At 42.1% G+C, this 10,040-nt stretch overlaps 1 pseudogene; it reads left to right on the top strand.

Annotated features, from left to right (window-relative positions):
• The first annotated feature begins 431 nt into the window (after positions 1-431).
• Positions 432-1,354, top strand: LOC137235317 (protein phosphatase methylesterase 1 pseudogene; annotated as a pseudogene).
• Positions 1,355-10,040: the final 8,686 nt, after the last annotated feature.

Here is a 10,040-nt window from a genome sequence, read left to right as displayed (position 1 = left end):
ACAATAGACTACATTTTCTATTGTGTTGGTAGCTTGATTTTTCTTTCGTATAATGTAAAGGAAAGCTAGGATTTGATGTTACAGTCAATAAACGCAAAAGTCGTGAAGTATTTGTATCACAACATATCGAAGAAGCCATTTCGAATAGACGGGTCGGCGTCCTGGTAAACAGATCTTTGTCGCTGACTTTCTTTGTATAACAAATTATGCATTTATGCACAATGTAATGACAATATTTGCACGAATTTATTCTTAATAAAAACTCGGGATTTTTCTTGGGGCGAACATACAGTTCAAAGGCCACTTTATTGCACGGGTAATATTTTTTTTTTCTTTAATTTGCTCTGGCCTTGCTGTGACCAAAAACGAGTTTAGTAAAAATTCCCAGAAAAATTTTGGAACAAAGCGTAATACAATGAAAGTTGGTGACGATGTCTGCCTCAATTCTGCTGCTCCTTCATGGGGGTGGATATTCTGGTTTGACATGGTCACACTTTTGCGTGGAAATAATTCGCATTATTTCTTGCCAGTGTCTTGCAATAGATTTGCGTGGACATGGCGACACCAAAACAGAAAATGAGGATGACCTTTCTTCAGACAACCTCGCAGAAGACATAGGCGATCTTGTGCTTAAACTTTACCCGGATGATACTCCGCCCATTCACTTAGTTGGTCACTCCATGGGCGGTGCTATAGCTGTTCATTTTGCACACAAGGCAATCATCTCAAGTATGATTGGCATTACTGTCATTGATGTGGTCGAAGGCACTGCAATGGAAGCTTTAGCCAGTATGCAAAGCTTTATACGTTCACGACCCACCCATGTTGAAAGTATACCAAATGCCATTGAATGGTGCATACGAAGTGGCCAAATACGCAATGTAGATAGCGCAAAGGTCTCAACGCCGAGACAACTTATTAATTGCACAACGAAGCTGCTAGCCACCAATGAGTTACCTCTGCCAGAAGACGAAGCCGATGATGGTATTCACCCAGTAGCCTTACACATCCCTTCAGTGTTTCCGAAGATGAAGAAATGGGAAATGATAATGGAGGAGCCCCAACCATTTCAACGACTACTGCAAAAGGAAGCGAGAATGACAGCAGTTCGGACTCGTCCGATTTCAGAAAACTATCTTTGCTAAATGATGAATCACAAAAACGGTATACTTGGCGTATTGACTTGTCGAAATCAGAAAAGTATTGGGTAGGCTGGGTTACTGGATTAAGTGAAAAGTTCTTAAATTTGCGTGTTCCCAAACAATTGTTATTAGCCAGCATTGACGGCTTGGATAAAGCATTAACTGTTGGCCAGGGCGTTTATGTTTTGTTTCAGATAGTAGATCTGCGGTAGGGTTTGTTGGCCTCGTTCGGGGTGAACGAGAGCGGGGTTAAACGGTTTGTTGGCCTCGTTCGGGGTGAACGAGAGCTGAGTTAAGCGGGTTGTTGTTACAAGTCTCACTCACCCTCACTGGAGGGTGGTAGTAGGACCAATAAATTCAAAGACATACGCCCACAAATTAGGCACATCCACTAATAGATCAGGTAACTCGTCTGTCAGATCTGTAAAGACTTGTGTGAATGTTTGTGGTTCACATACTTTAGTACGCATTAGATGTACAAATATTGTGGCGCATACCTTACGTTGCGCACGTTTTACATTTCTTAGATGTAGATAATCGGAAAGTATGTATGTTAGCAGTGTTTTTTTCCTTTTTTTTATATTTGAACATGCATTCAAGGCAACTTGATGCTATCGAAAAGTGTTTTCACTCCGTCTGTTTTCGATAAGGTTGTCAGTTCACTGGTTGAAATTTCACTAGATTTATAAGTTGGGCGGCTCACGACGTAGACTCATTAGTTTGGTCTTTCGTGAAGTGGAAGACAATAGAAAGGATTTTTAATTGGGTGCCGCAGATTCTTCTGCCTCATCGCGATTGTAGGGCAAGATGATGAGTTTTACCAAGGGTCGGGTAATCTGGCCTTTCATCGTCATGATATCGACCACTCTGACGAGATCGTCAGGTCCTGGGTGTAATTTGACCACCCGTCCGGGTCTCCATTCATTTGGAGACAGATTATCCTCCTTTATTACGACCAAGTCCCCGATTTTTAGGTTCGTTTTGGGAAATCTCCATTTGTTTCTTTTCTGCAGTTCAGAGAGGTATTCAGATTTCCACCTCTTGCAGAAGGAGTGATGTAGGGATTTTAACTTTTGCCATCGATTTATGATTGGGGCAGAGTTTTCGCTGGCGTCAGGTTCTGGTGGAGATAAGAGATGTCCTCCTACCATAAAGTGACCTGGGGTTAGTGGCTCCAGGTCTGATGCATTGTTTGACACAGGGCTCAATGGTCGGGAGTTGAGGCAGGCTTCGATCCTGCATAGCAAAGTCGCAAACTCCTCAAAGGTGAATTTGCAACTTGAAGCGATTTTTGTGAAGTGGCTTTTAAAACTTTTCACTCCCGCCTCCCACAGTCCCCCCATGTGAGGAGCTGATGCGGGAATGAAGTGCCACGATATGGATTGATGGGAGTACTTGGATAGGGTGTTATCGCGGGCATTTTGTAGGAATTCCCTCATATCCGCTTTAAGTGCTCTAGAAGCCCCGACAAAATTCGCGCCATTGTCGGAAAACATTTTACTAGGGCAGCCTCTTCGCGATACGAACCTCGCAAATGCTGCTAAAAATGATTGGGTGCTGAGGTCGGAGGTGGGTTCCAGGTGAATCGCTTTCGTTGCAAAGCAAACGAACAAGCACACATACCCCTTCGGCACTCTACAACCTCGCCCTCGAAAGTTCTTTATATCGAATGGTCCCGCAAAATCAACTCCTGTGTTTGTGAATGCCCGTGAGTACGTAGTCCTCTCCTTGGGTAAAATTCCCATTAGCTGGGTTTGAACACGTTTTCGGTAAATCGTGCATTCCTTGCAATTGTGGATGGTCGATTTTATCATGTTCTTGACCCGTGGTATCCAATACTGCGTACGGATGAGGCGTAGCATAAGTTGGTTTTCCCCATGGAGTGAGATCCTATGGGTAAACTTTACAATAAGACGCGACAACTGGCAATTATACGGCAAAATGACTGGATGTCGCTCGTTGTACGGGATATCTTCGGAAGCTTCGAGGCGGCCGCCTGCCATCATAACCCCCCTTTCATCTAAGAATGGGTTCAGTGGTAGTACCTCGCTCTTTGCTCCTATAAGTTTTTTAGATTTTAAAGCTGAATACTCCTCCCAATAATGCCTCTTTTGATAGATAATAGTCAGACGTTGGGTCGTTGCTTTTATTTCGCTCGACGAAATTGAGCAAGACTTCGACTGAAATGAGGCTCTTGTTTTTGGGTTAGTTCTTTGAAAGAATCTCCAGACGTAGGATAGTACTTTCAAAGCTCTCGAGAGGTCAGAAAATCTTGTGAGGAGATCAGAGTCTGTATCTAACATTGATGAGTGTACCTGGACCCGCTTTTCTTCTGACGTGGTGGTATATTCTGTTTCTTAGGTAGGCCAATTTGAACTATCTTCATGAAGCCAAGAAGGGCCCTCCCACCACAGGGCTTTGTTGATAAGACCTTCAGCGGGTATACCTCTACTTGCGAGATCTGCCGGGTTTGATGCTGAGTCGACATGAAGCCAGTTTTCTTTCCCTACTTTGTCGATTATTTTTGTCACCCTATGGGCAACGAAAGTGGACCACGAGCATGGGGGCTTGCGAATCCATGCAAGGACGATTGTCGAATCCGTCCATAGATAGGTGGTAGGGTTGTTAAAATTAAGATTTTTCGCGACTGACTGTACTATTTCTGCTAGCAGGACCGCACCACATAGTTCAAGACGGGGCAGAGATATAGTCTTCACCGGTGCTACCCGGGTTTTTACGTAGAGCAGATTTACGAACACATGATTATCAACTTGTACCCTCAGGTATATTGCGGCTGCGTATGCTTTCTCGGAAGCATCGCAGAAGCCATGTAGTTCGCTGATCGCTACCAGGGAAAACTGTACCCAACGTGGTATACGAATGCTTTCAATATGTCTGTAGCTTTCTAAAAAATTATGCCATCTATCTAATATCGAGGGAGACACGGCTTCGTCCCAGTTCGTGCCTTCCAGCCAAATACCTTGCATAATGATTTTCGAGATAATAATAAATGGCCAACCTAGTGGATCAAATAATTTTGCTATAGCAGATAATATTGTTCTCTTTGTGAACACGACTTGGTTATCGATGGGTTTTGCAGAAAAATAGAAATAGTCAGAGTGGGCATTCCACCTGATCCCTAACGCTTTAACCATGCTAGCATCTTCAAAATTTAAAAAATTTTCGTTTAATAAATGCGATCTTGGAATACCTTCCAGTAGTTGGTCGCAATTGGAAGTCCACTTCCTGAGGGAGAAGCCGGCTGATTGTAATGCCGCTTGAATTTCGTCCCTTGCCTTCGTGGCGGTGGCAATGGTGTGTCCGCCCGCTAAAACGTCGTCGACATACATAAACTGTCGTAGGAAGTCCGATGCGATGGGATAGGTTTCCTCTACGTCCTCTGCTAGTTGAAGAAGGGTCCTTATGGCCAGGTAGGGCGCGCAGTTTACTCCGAAGGTCACCGTCTTCAATTCGTATATGCTGGTGGGTTCGCTGGTGGATGACCTGAAGACGATGCGTTGATACCTAGTGTCCCTGGGCTCTAGCAATATCTGCCGGTACATCTTTTCGACGTCACTTTTGAATACGTATCGGAACAATCTCCAACGGAGTATGAGAATTGTTAGATCACTCTGAAGGACTGGGCCTGAATGAAGGACATCATTTAAACTGATTCCATTAGCAGTGGGACATGAGGCGTTAAAAACAACTCTCACTTAGTGGTGGTGCTTTCTTCCTTAATTACTGCGTGATGGGGTAAAAAATAGGTATCGCATGTATCTGCCGGAACATGCTTTTCTACTCGTGCCATATGAGCTAACGTTTCATATTCTGATACGACTCGGTTATATTCCGTCTGCAATTCGGGATTTTTCGCTAACCGGATTTCATTTCTGAAAAATTGTAAGCACGCGCTCTTTACCGACGGTCCTAATGAGATACCCTTTTCAAAATTATGCTTAAAAGGCAACGACACGATATATTTGCCATCCTCATTACTTTTGGTGGCTTTTTGATACAACTCCTCGCAGTGATTTTCGTCTTTGGTATAAATATGGTTTTTGGGAATATCTTCCAGCTCCCAAAATGACGCTATTTGTTTTTCCAGCGATACCTCATTAAAAAACGACACACACCTGCCGGCTGGGCTGGCCGTTTCCATTTGGCCAGTTAATATCCAGCCAAATACTGTTTCCTGCGCAAGGAGGGTGCCTAAAACATTTTTTCGTATACCGCCTAGCATTATCTGTGCGTAAATATCCCCACCCAGAATAAGATATACTTGTTCATTTACAAAGAACCTCCGATCTGCTAGCACCAAGTCCGGGAAAACTTGGTGTGTCATGGGGTCAATTTGATAGGTTGGCAGATTGCCGGTGAGCTGGGCTAAAACCAATGCTGTAGTGTGTATGCGTACATTCGGGTTTATTGATGACCGCACTGAATGAAGCATGCCTCTTTCACTTCGGCTGAAGGACCATGAAAACTTGAGCTGGCGGATTCCAGACTAGTTTCTCTCGATGGAGGTTAGGAAAGAAAGGCAGTGATTAATATTAAAATTTAAATAGACTTTATTTCACAAAATATGCAGTGGAAATTAACAGAAAGAGAGTTTAAGGGTGCAAGCATGCAATTGCTACAATATTACCTTTAATATATCCAGGGACTCTGCGTTCTGGCGGTGTGACGTTTGATGTGGTTTTAACTTGCGGCTTCAAGACGTTCGAGCGTGCGTAAACTGCTGCGGTTTTAATCCAAGTGAATGAGTTCCCTTTCCACGCATTCCGTTTACCCCCAAAGCTAACATACCTTTGGCGGGGTAACTTAACGAAACGTCAATTTGCTTTTAGTATATGTGCTAACGGACGTAATAAATAAGCGGTTCTGTATTAAATTGCATTAGGGTGGCCGGCCCTTAATTTTCCTTTGGGGTTAGCCTGCTGGCCTAAACAGGCATATAGCTATCAATCTTTGTGTCGTAGTTTCGATTTCATCAGGTGGTATTGAGTGAGACTGCCTATTGAAGGAAACTTTAGTTTTTGGATGTGTTCTGCGGGCAAATCGAAATATTTATGATATAACCCGCAGCGCCCTTGAAAGGTCGGATAACCTATCAAGGATGTTAGGGTTGTTATTTACTGACGTTGCATGAACCTTTACCCGCTTTTGCTCGATAGACGTGTTGTATTCGGTATCCTGTGCTGGCCAGTAGGAATTGTCTTCTTGCAGCCAAGAAGGTCCCTGCCACTACAACGAATTGTTGACGAAGTCAGTCCTCTGCTAACTAAATGGGAGGATTTAACATTCTGGTTCGTAGAGGAAGGCGTTTGTCCCGACTCCTGTCTTTTCCGTGCCTGTGCCGAAGTTGATGGGGTATTATCCGTAACTTTGAAAGGGTTGTATACAGCAGTTTTCTGAAGTGTATCCGCATGCAGGAGCGTGTGGTGGCGAGATTGGCATTTGGAGCAGTTGTACGACCTGGTGCAACTCGTCACTGTGTGTCCTGGGGATAAACAGTTCAGGCAGTCATTTGTGGATTTAACGAATTTAATCCCTTCTACCGGGGTTAAATCGCAAAAGCGTGAACAGTTGCGTAATCTGTGTTCCGTAGATTTGCACATTTAACACATTGATTTTGTTGTTTGCTTGGATACTTTTGTTTGAAAAGCACCAAGTCTTTTCGTAGGGGTTTCTGTCGATTGTCGCGACGCGTTTGATTTTTGCACTTTATAAGTGGTGTTCCCTGTGACACCTGACACTGTTTAAAGTGTCTGAAATCGATTAGATAGAAATTTGTCCATATCCTCCCACTTGGATATATCCGTTTTGTGATTAATGATCTGCTCCCATAGAGCCAACTTATTTTCTGGTAATTTTGTCGAGCATAAATAGGTTATGATCGCATCCCAATTTGAAACATCTATCTGATGGGTTTTTAGGGATGCCAAATAATTATTTATGTCGCGCTGTAAGGTTTTAACTGAGGTGCCGCTCTCGCAATCTATCTTTTTCAAATTAAAAAAAATTTGTAGTTGTGAGTTTACGAGAATCCTTTTATTCTCGTATCTCTCACATAGGTTTTTCCAGGCTGTCTCGAAGCCTTCATTTGTCAAGGGACATTTCTTGACGATGCCCTTTGCCTCACCTTGTATTTTTTGGTTAATGTGGAACAACTTTTCTACCGGGCTTAGGCGACTGTTGTTTTTGTAGATGGCCGTGAACAGGTCACGAAATGTTGGCCAAGATAGGTAGTCACCCTTGAATACCTCAGTATCGCACGCTTGCAGGCGGATGCTATGTTCACGCGCGCGTTCTCCTTCAGGTCGAGCCTCCCTACCTTTGTCAGCCATGTTAGACATGCATCTCAGGAATACGGCATATGCCTCCTTATGCTTGATCTTGACCGCTGAAATCTTTTTTGCTTCAAGCACGTCAGAGTCAAGTAACTCACCGAGGGCGGTCTCTGCTTTTTCCCACTTAGCTTGCAACTCTTTTTGCTGTATTGCAAGAGTATGTATTATGTGCAGAGCCGCATTTATGTCACTAAAGTCGGCCTCGAACTCGATTATTCGATCGGCCAACCTGATATAAGCTTCCATATTTCTGGATGAAAAGTTGTGAGCGAATTAAATCAGGAATATAAACTTGAATAAACCTGACCGAATCACCCAACCAACAACTATTAAATTACGCAAAACTTTAGTTATTACTTTTAATTTGTAAATTTTTTTTTTAGTTGCACATTATTTTTTGATGTAAACCCGAGAGCAGGGGGGAGCAACACCAATGTCATTTGTGGAAAGAAAGGGGCCACTCGACACTTCAATGTTAAATTTTATTGTATAATAAGTGCGCGCGCTGATATGAAACTCGGCGAAAAGTGTAAAAAAAACTGTTGTAAAAAAACTGTGTACATTTAACTAGTGAAAATTGAAGTGATCCAAAAAAATGAAAATTGCCACAGTCGTATGGCGTGAGATTTTAATGTGAATGTGTGGTTATGTGCACCTCTTCCCTGTGCTGTGTCCGGAGAGCCTTACCGCTGGTGGGGCGACAGACCAGATAGTCACAAGAAATATAAAAAACAACGTTAATTTTTGCGTTTTCAGTACTTTCTTTTCGACACTAAATTTTTTACACTTTTCGCGTTTAATCACAAATCACTACGCGTGTGGCACTAAGAATATAGATTGTTTGTTTCGTAACGGTTTTATTTGATTTTATTATAATCAAAAAAATTCAGGCAAGAAATATTGCACTTACTTTGGACTTTATTTTGTGGCGATTTGTGTTCCGGTGGCGCAAGTAGCTTGTGGTGTTGCAGTGGCTTCAGCTGGCTGTCGCTTGCTCAGTGTTTTTTTTTCTCGTTTTGGTATTATGTGGCCATATGGCGCTGACGTGAAAGTAATAAACGTTCTCACTTTTGCTTCCCCTTTTTGTTTTTTGGTGGTATCGCGGTTGATTGTGGTAAATAACTTTCGTCGGATAACCTTTCCGGTGCGGTCAGCTTTGATATCTTGTATAGTGGACTGTAGTTTTAGGTGCTTTTAGTTCCAAATTCCTGGTGAGATAGGACCAATGTTCGGCCTGGGTGCGTCTAATCCTGGAGGTTGGTGGGCGCACCGTGGTCGATCTCAATGGGAAATTTGCGTTTGGAATAAAAATAAGAGAAGACGAAAATTTCTCGTTATAATAAGGATGTTTTATTGGATAAAGATAAATATTATACAAAGTTGCATATCTGAACAACCGATTGTATGAGATATATACTATACATACAACCGATCTCTACGATTTTTTCAGACAACAATATATGCTATATACGTTTTATAAGATATATTCTATATATAGGCACCACCGATCTCTATGATTTTTTCAGACAACAATATGCGTAAGCGTTCAGTGAAATTTGAAGCTTCTTGCTGTTAAAATGGGTAGAAATTGCGAAAAGTTTCTTATCTGAACAATCGGTTGTGCTAGATATAAACTATATATACCACCGATCTCTATGATTTTTTTCAGACAACAATATATGCTATATACGTAAGCATTTGGTGAAATTTTAAGCTTCTAGCTGTTAAAATGGCGCAGCAATTGCGAAAAGTTGCTTATCTGAACTACCGGTTGTATGAGATATATACTATATATGCAACCGATCTCTATGATTTTGTCAGACAAAAAAGCATTACGTAAGCATTTGGTGAAATTTGCAGTTTTTAGCTGTTAAAATGGGGCAGGAATTGCGAAAAGTTTCTTATCTCAACAATCGGTTGTATGAAATATATACAATATATAACCCCGATCTCTATGATTTTTTCAGACAACAACATTTTTTCAGGACCCGGGTACCCCTAGAATATGTTTATACAATATGGATATCAAATGAAAGCTGTTGATGAGTGCTATAGTACAGGATAATTTTCATACAGCTGGGAGGCTAGGTTCTCGAGATATAGCCCAAAACGTGGACCCAGGTACCCTAGAAAGTGTTTATACAATATGGATATCAAATGAAAACTGTTGATGAGTGCTATAGTACAGGATACTTTTTATATAACTGGGAGGCTATGGTCTCGATATGTAGCCCATAACGTTGACCCGGGTACCCCTAGAATGTGTTTATAAAATATGGATATCAAATGAAAGCTGTTGATGAGTGCTATAGTACAGGATACTTTTTATATAACTGGGAGGCTAGGGTCTCGAGATATATCCCAAAACGTGGACCCGGGTACCCCTAGAATGTGTTTATACAATATGGATATCAAATAAAAGCTGTTGATGAGTTCTATAGTACAGGATAATTTTCATACCCCTGGGTGACTAGGGTCTCAAGATATAGGGTAAAACGTGGACCACGGTACCCCTAGAATGTGTTTATACAATATGGATATCAAA

This window comes from Eurosta solidaginis, chromosome X (genome assembly GCF_040869045.1).
Source record: "Eurosta solidaginis isolate ZX-2024a chromosome X, ASM4086904v1, whole genome shotgun sequence".
Classification (NCBI taxonomy): domain Eukaryota; kingdom Metazoa; phylum Arthropoda; class Insecta; order Diptera; family Tephritidae; genus Eurosta; species Eurosta solidaginis.
This window is presented reverse-complemented; position numbering and strand designations above follow the sequence as displayed.